Below are 11,228 nucleotides of genomic sequence, written 5' to 3'. Positions count from 1 at the left end.
GCAGAACTCCGTCTCTCCCTCCCATCCAATAATAATGTGCTCCCTATATTTCTCCCAAAGTTGAAGCACCATGACCAGAGCCTTGCTGTGGGGTGTATCTTCCAGGTGTTCATCAATCTGGGGTGCCCAACTTGTATTGACTATCTGAATGTCCACCTCCCACTTCTTTCCCAGAATGCTCATTTGATTGATATTTCCCCCACTGTTCAGGAGCATGGAATGTTCCTCTGATATATTAAATTCCCACAGAGCAATGTTTGCAAATCCCACATAATAGACTTTTATCGCACATACTAGAAAGTCTCTTTTCTAACCGGCACACATTTTTAATAGTCTCCAGACAGTTTCAGAAGATTAACAGGAGGTGCTATAAAAACACTCTTTATTTTTTTTAAAAAAAACAGTAAAAAACAGCATTCATTTTGCCAGCTTTCTGCAAGTTCCCCCACCCCAAAGTAAGACTAAGCAGATGATGTTTTATACGGCTTGCAAATAAGAATACACATTTCTCTCTCTCTCTCTCTCTCTCTCTCTCTCTCTCTCTCTCTCTCTCTCTCTCTCTCTCTCTTAGCATTTCTCCAGTCTTATAATGTGGCATTGTGCTTATCTGCATTTCAATAGGGGTTTAACAAAAGCCATGACATTTAACAGGCTTGGCTGACAGTAGACTACCCCATAAAAACAGCTAGCGGGCGTATTAATAAAGATCGCATCAGGCAGGTTAACTTAATGCAGCTGTTACAAAAGAGCATCTACAAACTCTTAACCAGAGAGCTGCATTTTATAATTATAGCAGCTCGGAACCAGTTGACGCGAAGAATTGCCCTGCCCCCAATGTGCCCGTTTGACCGCTTCAATCTGCGAAACATGTGATTTTTTTCTTCCTCCAAGTGTCACATACTGTTTATTCCCTAATGGTGAGGAGGAATCGATAATTTAGTTTGGCTCCCCCTGAACTTTGGAACCCCCTAATCGACCTCAGCCCTGTATATCTGAAGGAGCGTCTCCACCCCCATCGTTCTGCCCGGACACTGAGGTCCAGCGCCAAGGGTCTTCTGGTGGTTCCCTCACTGCGAGAAGTGAAGTTACAGGGAACCAGGCAGAGGGCCTTCTTGGTGGTGGCACCCGCCCTGTAGAACGCCCTCCCACCAGATGTCAAAGAGATAAACAACTACCTGACGTTTAGAAGACACCTGAAGGCAGCCCTGTTTAGGGAAGTTTTTAATGACTGATGTTTTCATGTATTTTTAATCTTTTGTTGGAAACTGCCCAGAGTGGCTGGGGAAACCCAGCCAGATGGGCGGGGTATAAGTAATAAATTATTATTATGATTACTACTTAGTGTTAGGCAGGCACACTCGCCATGCCATCTTGCTAAACACGTGCTGACCCAGTACGTTTCCGAGCACAATTCAAAGTGTGGTGTTGACCTTTAAAGCCCTAAACGGCCTCAAAGGCCCAGTATAACTGAACGAGAGTCTCCACCCCCATCGTTCTACCCGGACACTGAGGTCCAGCTCCGAGGGCCTTCTGGCGGTTCCCTCATTGCGAGAAGCAGAGCTACAGGGAAGCAGGCAGAGGGCCTTCTCGGTAGTGGCGCCTTCCCTGTGGAACACCCTCCCACTAGATGTCAAGGAGATAAATAACTACCTGACATTCAGAAGACATCTTAAGGCAGCCCTTCAGGGAAGTTTTTAATATGTGACATTTTAGTGTATTTTTGGTCTCTGTGGAAGCTGCCAGGAGTGGCTGGGGAAACCCATCCAGATGGGTGGGATACAAATAATAAATTATTATTATTATTATTATTATTATTATTATTATTATTATTATTATTATTATTATTGATGTCTCTCGAGGGCCTGGCCAGGTGAAGGAAGATGGCGGAGAGCGGCAAGATGAAATGTGGCCTAGCGGCTCCTCCCAGTGGCGTCGGCACTGCTTCTTCAGTTGGGGGTGCCGGCAAGGCCATGACGGCGAAGCAGGTGGTAGCTGGATTTAACCGTTGGTGTCAGGAGCAGTGAGGTCTAGCCTCAAAGGCAGCTGAGCTGGAGCTGGAGCTGAATGAGCACAAGCTGGTAATTAAAACACTCCGAGAAGTGGACCCTACTAGGAAATGTTACTGGATGGTGGGAAGTGTGTTGGTGGAACACACTGTGAAAGAAGTTCTCCCAGCCTTGGAAAATAACAAAAGAGCAGATCAACAAGATCATAAAGGCCTTGACCCAGAAGCTGCAGACGAAAGGGCGGGAGCTGAACGAGTTCCAGGAAAAACACAACATCCGCCTGATGGGTGAGGACAACCAGAAGGCTCCCTCCCAGGACAGCGCTGAGGGTTCAGGTGGCAAGGCCAGCTCCACAGGGGTCCTCATTTCCTAGTGGGTGCAGCAGCCATCTCCCAAAGGACTTTTTTTTACCGCCTCTCGCTCGGCAGTTGTGGCTCTTGACCTCAAAAGGCTTAATTTTATTATTATTTTGGTGTCATCTCTGACAATTTTTTTTTGTTAAATAAAACTTTTTGGTGTGTCACATAAAAAACACACATGCTGACACTTGCTAAAAGCCTTTTCATTTCCTCAATTAGAAAATGGACTTGAATATCCCTTTGTAAGCAGTTTGAAAGAAGAAGAGTCTTTCAAAGGGATGGTTGCTCAGGACTCAACAGCTGATGGGCGCTGAAAGCTCAATTGGCTGCACTGGGGAGGTCCTGATGGAGAAGTCCTTCATGCGGCCTGTCCCTGTCAGAAGAAATCAGGTGATTGGCACTGTCAGTTGCCCTTCAAAGGGGCTTAAAGGTAAAGGTAAAGGTACCCCTGCCCGTACGGGCCAGTCGTGTCCGACTCTAGGGTTGTGCGCTCATCTTACTTAAGAGGCCGGGAGCCAGCGCTGTCCGCAGACACTTCCAGGTCACGTGGCCAGCGTGACGAAGCTGCTCTGGCGAGCCAGCACCAGCGCAGCGCACGGAAACGCCGTTTACCTTCCCGCTAGAAAGCGGTACCTATTTATCTACTTGCACTTAAGGGTGCTTTCGAACTGCTAGGTGGGCAGGAGCTGGGACCGAAAGACGGGAGCTCACCCCCCGCGGGGATTCGAACCGCCGACCATGCAATCGGCAAGCCCTAGGCACTGAGGTTTTACCCAAGGCGACACCCGCGTCCCTCTCAAAGGGGCTTAGTGGGCCCCTATCAAGTTATCACTGAAGGCCATCAGGACCCTGGAGAGCTCTCAGCTGCCAGAACTGGCTGTGACTCACACACAGAGAACTGTTGCCTTCAAAGCACAAGGTGATTGACAAGTGTGTGGTCACCTGTCAAAGACTCACCTGTCTTTGTTGGCCATCAGGTAGGAGGAGTGAAGAGGAGGAAGAATTCAGTCTACTAAGAACATAAAATAGGGTTGCCATATTCTGAAGAGCAAAAAAAGAGAGATCACATTTGTGTGCCATGTCATGTGATTGATTATATGGGGCGGGGCTTAGCTGACACCCACCCACCCATATTTTATTCAAGTTGACACCCCTATCAGATATACTTTAGTTGAGATTCCTGCATTTCCATGATCTATATTTCCATATAGAATATTTTAGTGGTCCTCTAACATCCACAGCCCCACTGGATGTACTGACTGACACATTAAAAAAATATTTTGTGTGTGTGTGGGGGGGAGCAGCAGAAATTTTGACAGTTATTTCTGGCGTTTCTAAGATAAGGGCTGTTTTGCAAAGGGCATCGTTCCAGCTTAGCTGGCGAAAAATGTGGGCCATTTGTGAAATTAATCCACGACGCATAATTGGCTTCATATATTTCCCCTTGAAATGGTAATAAATGGTAATAAAATCGGGAGCTTCTTTTTGACAAGTCGCTCACCCACGTGGGCGCAGCAAAAAAGAAAAAAATGGGGGGGGGGCCTTTTCAGGATTAAAGGTGTGCAGACGTTACTTAGAACGGGAAAATAAAACCCGGGCAAGTATATCTGAACGTTGCATGCGTTTTGTAGGAGATAATCATATTGCAATGAGCTTTTCAAAGACAATCTTCCCTCTCTAAATCACTGTCCATCTAGGATGGATTTGCCAACTTATTCTGCTTAGGGAACCTCCCTGGAATGCCTGTGATGGATGTTCATTGGGGGAGGGAAAGAAATCATACCCACAAACATTTGGGGAGGGCAACTCAGACCCCCCCCGACCCCATCGCTAGCCCCCTCCCTGCCACTGCCTCTTCCCTTGCCCCTCCCTCCCCCACCTCCTACCTTTCTCCAACCTCCAGGGCATGGGTAGGCAAACTAAGGCCCGGGGGCCGGATCTGGCCCAATCGCCTTTTCAATCCGGTCCGGGAATCAGTGTGTTTTTAAATGAGTAGAATGTGTGCTTTGATTTAAAATGCATCTCTGGGTTATTTGTGGGGCATAGGAATTGGTTCATTCCCCCTCCCCCCAATATAGTCCAGCCCCCCACAAGGTCTGAGGGACAGTTTACCAGCCCCCCTGTTGAAAAAGTTTGCTGACTCCTGGTCCAGGGAGTGTTGGGAGAAGTGGCGCGGTTGGGTGTGGCCTAGCAGAAGGCCACCCTGGCCTGCACCCAGTCTCCCGACACCCGTCTTTTGGTCCCTTGCTCTGGCTGGACCAGCACAGGGCAGCAGAATTGGGGCATTTGGGATTGCGAACAGGAGACAGGGTGGCTTCCATCAATTCGTGATGCCCCAATTAAATCGGGACACTCGAGGTGTCTGAGAAGTGTGTGTGTGTTAAAGGATTATAATTTTAACTGGAACATAAGTGAAATTAATAAGATTTTGGAATGCAGGGGGTGGAAAACCCTTAGGGAGCCATCAAATCTAGCCACTTTAACTAAAATGTGTAATTTGGTATTTGATTAATCTGTATTAATGATTGTATGAATGTGATATGAATTGGCATTGTTATGATGCGGCTATTATTGGAATAATATTGGAAAAGTAATAAAAAATTAATTTCTTAAGAAAGAGAAAAGTGTGTGTGTGTGTGGGGGGGGGGGATTTCAACAGCAGCCTCTGGCCTAGACTGCCTCATAAACTCCTATGAGAACATATGAGCCCGCTGGACCAGGCCAGGGCACCATTGAGTGGCCAGTCAGGTGCCACTCATGCAGAGCCTAACAGCAGCAGCAGCAATAATAATAATAATAATAATAATAATAATAATAATAATAATAATAATAATAATTTATTTATACCCCACTCATCTGGCTGGGTTTCCCCAGCCACTCTGGGCAGCTTCCAACAGAACACTAAAATACAATAACCTATTAAACACTCAAAGTTTCCCTAAACAGGGCTGCCTTCAGATGTCTTCTAAAAGTCTGGTAGCTGTTTTTCTCTTTGACATCTGAAAGAGGGCGTTCCACAGGGCGGGTGCCACTACTGAGAAGGCCCTCTGCCTGGTTCCCTGTAGCTTTGCTTCTCGCAGCAAGGGAACCGCCAGAAGGCCCTCAGCACTGGACCTTAGTGTCCGGGCAGAATGATGGGGGTGGAGACTCTCGTTCAGTTATACTGGGCCGAGGCCATTTAGGGCTTTAAAGGTCAGCACCAACACATTGTGCTCGGAAACGTCCTGGGAGCCAGTGTAGGTCTTTCAGGACTGGTGTTATGTGGTCTCAGCGGCCGCCCCCAGTCACCAGTCTAGCTGCTGCATTCTGGGTTAGTTGTAGTTTCTGGGTCACCTTCAAAGGGAGCCCCACGTAGAGCGCATGGCAATAGTCCAAGTGGGAGATATCCAGAGCATGCACCACTCTGGCAAGACAGTCCGCGGAGAGGTAGGGTCTCATCCTGCGTAGCAGATGGAGCTGGTAGACATCTGACCTGGACACAGAATGGACCTGTGCCTCCATGGACAGCTGTGAGTCCAGACTTGAGGACTTGGGAGTGACATCACTTCCCTCCTTATTTGTGATTCCCAGCAACCAGTATTTTTTTTCTACAAAATGGAGACTTGCTTATTATAATCTTACTGCTTTGTGAGGTCCGCCTGAAAAGCGGAATATAACTGTAAACAAATAATACTAAAGAGCCCCTGGAGAACATCAGGTTCAAAACTCCTGAGAGACGCAGGCGGCCCCCTTTCTCCTCCCCTCCTCCTCCTCTGTGAACTCTCGAAAAAGTCGGAGCTATTTTGGCACTAACTAGTTTAAAGAACTTGTATCAGCTTTTTCCATTTGAGGCTCTGGCAGTTATTGTTCCCAAAGTGGCCATTCAGTTAAAGAAAAAGCAATTTCCAGTTCTCTGCTGACGAGGGAGAGAGAGAGAGAGAGAGAGAGAGAGAGAGAGAGAGAGAGAGAGAGTCCATATCTCCCCAAGAACTGCTTGCTGCATGAGATCAGAAGAACTTCTTGGTGTATTTTCATACTTAAACTGATTTTTATTTGGTAACGCGAACATAAAATGCATAATGATCATTATAATTCTCATTGGGATTCCACCTCCTCCCCGGCGCCTTCTGTTCCATATTAGCTCATAACTAGGAGTCCGCATGGGCTCGTAAAGAATGTAATAGAGGTCTGAGCCCCTCTCTCGATTCCAAGAACCATCTTCACTGAATGCAGGGAGCAGAACTTCATCAATTAACCCGACCTCCCTGGGCTGGTGGTACAAGACATTTTGCTGCCCGAGGCGAAAGGCATTCCACATACAGAGGCATTCCACCTGCAGAAACCAGCCAGGCTGGCAGAGCTGGATCTGACTTCAACAGTGGGGACAGGTTAGCACCCCCCACTGCATGGGAGGCAGCAGGATAGGGTTGGGGGGGGGGTCAGGACAGGGCATGTGGAGTGCAGAAAGTTGCGCCCAATGTTGCATGTTGGGGAATCTGACTTATGCAGAGAGATTTCCCTTCCTCCCTGCACAATCTCAAAACCTTCTGTCTGAATTCAGTCCAGTCCTAGGCTAAGCACCCCAAACCTGAACCAAGTTGGCCAGGCCAGCAGAGACGCCTGAAGACTGCATCTTTCATGATTCACAGGACTGTCGTCTGTGATTGTGTGGATCCATTGGAAATCTTAGTTTTGCCTTTTTCACCTGCTTTCCTCTGAGCCTGAGAAGCAAAAGCAATGTTGTAATTTTATTCTTTTCTCTGCCTATCAGCCACGGTTTGCCGACGCAACGCTGAAACTCTCTCCTGATTAATATCTGTGAATCTTTCATAACTACTTATCAGAGGACAATATTTGAAAACTGGAGCAAGGCTGTAGGAGAAACACCCAGTGTTTTGTCTTTTATTTTCCGCCAAATGTTTCTGCTTTGTGTATTTCTCTGCTCTTTTGTTCTCAAGTGCCTTCCTGACTGAATCCAGCCTCCCCAAAACAGTGGAGGAATTAGCATAGTTTGAATATGAATGCGAGATCTGCAATAAGGCTTCACCTCTCTCTGAATTTTAATTCCACCACACTTCCTTGAAATGCTATTCATATGCGTAATCAGGCGTTTGATCACTGCCACGCTCCTTGGAGCCACCATACGGGAGCACATACATATGCGGAGGAGAATGGAGTGAAAAAGAGTTCTATGGCAGCCACAGCGCAGCCTGGTCATAAGCAGGCTAACTTGGAAGTCCAGCTACAAGGGGGCTAACTTGAATAAAATATTGGGGGGGCCAGGTAAGCCCTGCTCTGCATAATCGATCACATGATGCCATGCACACACATCATTTGAATGGCAATGCCCATCAACTTTTGGGGGGACATCTCTCTCAAATACTTTATTGGGGGGCCAAAGCCCCCACAGCCCCTGGGATTTGGCTCCCAAGTCCAGCTGAGTCCAACAGGGACAAATGTCAGGTTCTGCACTTGGTAGAAAGAACCAGCTGCACAAAAATAAGATGAGAGACACTTAGCTCACTAGCAGTATGTGTGAAAAGGATCTGGGTGACTTAGTGGACCACTAGCTTAGCATGAGTCAACAGTGTGATGCGGAAGTGAAAAAACCCGAATGCTATTCTAGGCTGCATCAACAGAAGTAATGTTGTTGTTGTTTAGTCGTTTAGTCGTGTCCGACTCTTCGTGATCCCCTGGACCAGAGCACGCCAGGCACTTCTGTTTTCCACTGCCTCCCGCAGTTTAGTCAAACTCATGCTGGTAGCTTTGAGAACACTTTCCCACCATCTCGTCCTCTGTCGTCCCCTTCTCCTTTGTGCCCTCCATCTTTCCCAACATCAGGATCTTTTCTAGGGAGTCTTCTCTTCTCATGAGGTGGCCAAAGTCTTGGCACCTCAGCTTTAGGATCTGTCCTTCCAGTGAGCACTCAGGGCTGATTTCCTTCAGAATGGAGAGGTTGGATCTTCTTGCAGTCCATGGGACTCTCAAGAGTCTCCTCCAGCACCAGAATTCAAAAGCATTAATTCTTCGGCGATCAGCCTTCTTTATGGTCCAGCTCTCACTTCCATACATCACTCTATTGGTCAGACCACACCTGGAGTCCTGTGTCCTGTTCCAGGCACCACAATTTAAGAAGGATATTGACAAGCTGGAAGGTGTGTAAAGGAGGGCAGCCAAGATGATCAAGGGTCTGGAAACCAAACCTTATGAGGAACGGTTGAAGGAGGTCCATGTTTCACAAGCATACAGTAAGGTTGGTAGTACAATGCAAACTCATATCAGTGTACTGGAAGAAACAAAGATCACCAGTGTCGAAGCAATATTCTTCAACATCAACTTCATTGGACTAGTCATGTTTGTGGATGCCTAATGATCATCTTCCAAAGCAACTACTCTATTCCCAGTTTAGGAATGGAAAGCAAAATACTGGTGGACAACAAAAGAGGTTTAAAGGATGCGCTCAAAGCAAATGTAAAAAAATGTGGTATAAGCACTGATAACTAGGAAACACTGGCCTGTGAGAGCTCTAATTGGAGAACAGCCTTTACCAAAGGTGTCATAGACTTTGAAGACGCTTGAACTCAGGACGAAAGGGAGAAACATGCTAAGAGTGTGGGTAGGCAAACTAAGGCCCAGTGACGGGTCCGGCCAAATGGCCTTCTGAATCTGGCCTGCGGACGGTCCGGGAAGCAGTGTGTTTTTCCATGAGTAGAATGTGTCCTTTTATTTAAAATGCATCTCAGGGTTATTTGTGGGGCATAGGAATTCATTCATTTCACCCCCCCCAAATATAGTCCAGCCCCCCTCATCATAATTACTCCCACCCAGAAACCAGTGTCCCCACTGTGGAAGGACATGTGGATCCAGAATTGGCCTCCACAGTCACTTATGGACTCACTGTTAAGACTGTGTTCATGGAAAACAATCTTACTCGGCTATGAGGGATCGCCAAAGAGACAATGGAAACAAACTGTAAATTGTAATATACAATCACCAAGCACATTGCAACCACGGAAGATGCCCACTTCTGTTTCATTGTCCCACAAGAAGTCCTTAGGATAGACAGTGTCCCCAGCTGCATTTCCAGAAATGGCTTCAGTGACTGATTATGCATTAGGGTAAAGGTAAAGGTAAAGGGACCCCTGACCATTAGGTCCAGTCGTGGCCGACTCTGGGGTTGCGGCGCTCATCTTGTTTTATTGGCCGAGGGAGCCGGCGTACAGCTTCCGGGGCATGTGGCCAGCATGACAAAGCCGCTTCTGGTGAACCAGAGCAGCGCACGGAAACGCCGTTTACCTTCCTGCCAGAGCGGTACCTATTTATCTACTTGCACTTTGAAGTGCTTTTGGACTGCTAGGTGGGCAGGAGCAGGGACCGAGCAACGGGAGCTCACCCCGTCGTGGGGATTCGAACCGCCAACCTTCTGGTTGGCAAGCCCTAGGCTCTGTGGGTTACACCACAGCACCACCCACACCCTGGATGCATTAGGAGGAACATCCTAATCGAGAGAGGAAGAGTGGAATGCACTCGCTTGGGAGGAGGTTGGCTGCCCCAGGCTAGATAGGGGTGCTGTGGCTGGGCAGATCCATGCATTGAGAAAGAGTTTGTGGCTAGAGGACTTCCCAGCTGCCTTCTATCCCACAGGTTTCGTTTTGGGGATGAAGGGTGCTTTAAATGTATGGTGTGCTTGCAGCCGGAATTTGAGCGTTGTCAGAACTGGCTGCCTAGACACTGATCATGCTCCCATGCCTTTGCCTTCTCTTTCTTCCCTGAGAGATTAATCTCTCTTCTCCTTCAGTGTGACAAATGCATTTCGCTTCCCAGAAGCCCTAATATTTCAAAATCACTCTCCTGAAATCAAGCTTCTTGGATCTGCGTGAAACCTTGATTTGTGATCACACTGATGACACAAACCACTGTGGCCACAGGCTTCATTTCTCTTCATGACTGATGTCACTTCTTGCAGAAGGCAATGATGACAGTCACTCTTTTGATCCTCTGTCATCTCAGACTGTCAGTCCCAAGCACGCATGCCCTCACTTCTCCCATTATCCAGGACTGGTAGCCATTCACTCCAGCTCACTCATGCAACCAAAGAAGATCCTGCTGGATCAGGCCAGAGTGTGATGGCCTGGGACTCAGGCTTGGACTCGGAACCAGAGGAGTCTCAGTCCGCACTGGATCCTTTGCCCCAGGCATCACCTGAACCAAGTCTGGGGCCTGATCCTGAAGAGTCCCAGTCTGCACAGGTTCCCCTGCAACAAACACCAGCTGGGCCGAGTCAGGGGCCTGAGCCTGCCCTGGCTCCAGATGTGGGGATGACCTCCTTGCCTCCAGCTGGGCCATCACTTACAGCTGCTCCACTACCGGTCGGGTCAGGGGAGGCTGAGGCGGCCCCTGGGTCTAGTAACCCACCGACGTCTCCTGAGCTGCAGAGACTGATGCCTGAGAGAAGGAGAGACCTGAGGACTCACAGGAGGAGTGCTTGCCTTTGGGCGAAACAGGGAGGTGAGTCACCGGGGGATCAGGACCGGCCGTTACCCCGTCAGAGATAAAAAGCTGTCTGACCCCGCCCCAGGTTGAGGGATCAACATTGCTGTATGGCAGATTCTGCCTGAGATACTGTACCTGTCCTTGCCTGGTTTCCTGCCTCGTGTCCTGCCTTGGCCCTGTTGGACTGACTCCTCATGGAACCCTTGGATTCAGGACCGGACCTGGACCGCGTTGCTCGGGTTACCCCCGGGCCCAGCACAGAGCGCATCCAATTTCTCAGTCAAGGTTTAGCACTATTTGGCTATGTCCCAGCGATCACCCAACCTTCAACGGAGGGGGCACCCTCAAAGGCCTCTCTAGCCATCCCCCCCCCACTTCTCCCCTCTCGCCA

At 48.4% G+C, this 11,228-nt stretch overlaps 1 pseudogene across 1 annotated transcript; it reads left to right on the top strand.

The window, feature by feature from the left end:
• The first annotated feature begins 1,853 nt into the window (after nucleotides 1-1,853).
• LOC308582437 (prefoldin subunit 2 pseudogene) lies at nucleotides 1,854-2,532 on the top strand (annotated as a pseudogene). The gene has a single exon. The product of its transcript is annotated as a prefoldin subunit 2 pseudogene (transcript).
• Nucleotides 2,533-11,228: the final 8,696 nt, after the last annotated feature.

Source organism: Podarcis bocagei, assembly GCF_964188305.1.
Source record: "Podarcis bocagei genome assembly, chromosome: 1".
NCBI classification, from domain to species: domain Eukaryota; kingdom Metazoa; phylum Chordata; class Lepidosauria; order Squamata; family Lacertidae; genus Podarcis; species Podarcis bocagei.
This window is presented reverse-complemented; position numbering and strand designations above follow the sequence as displayed.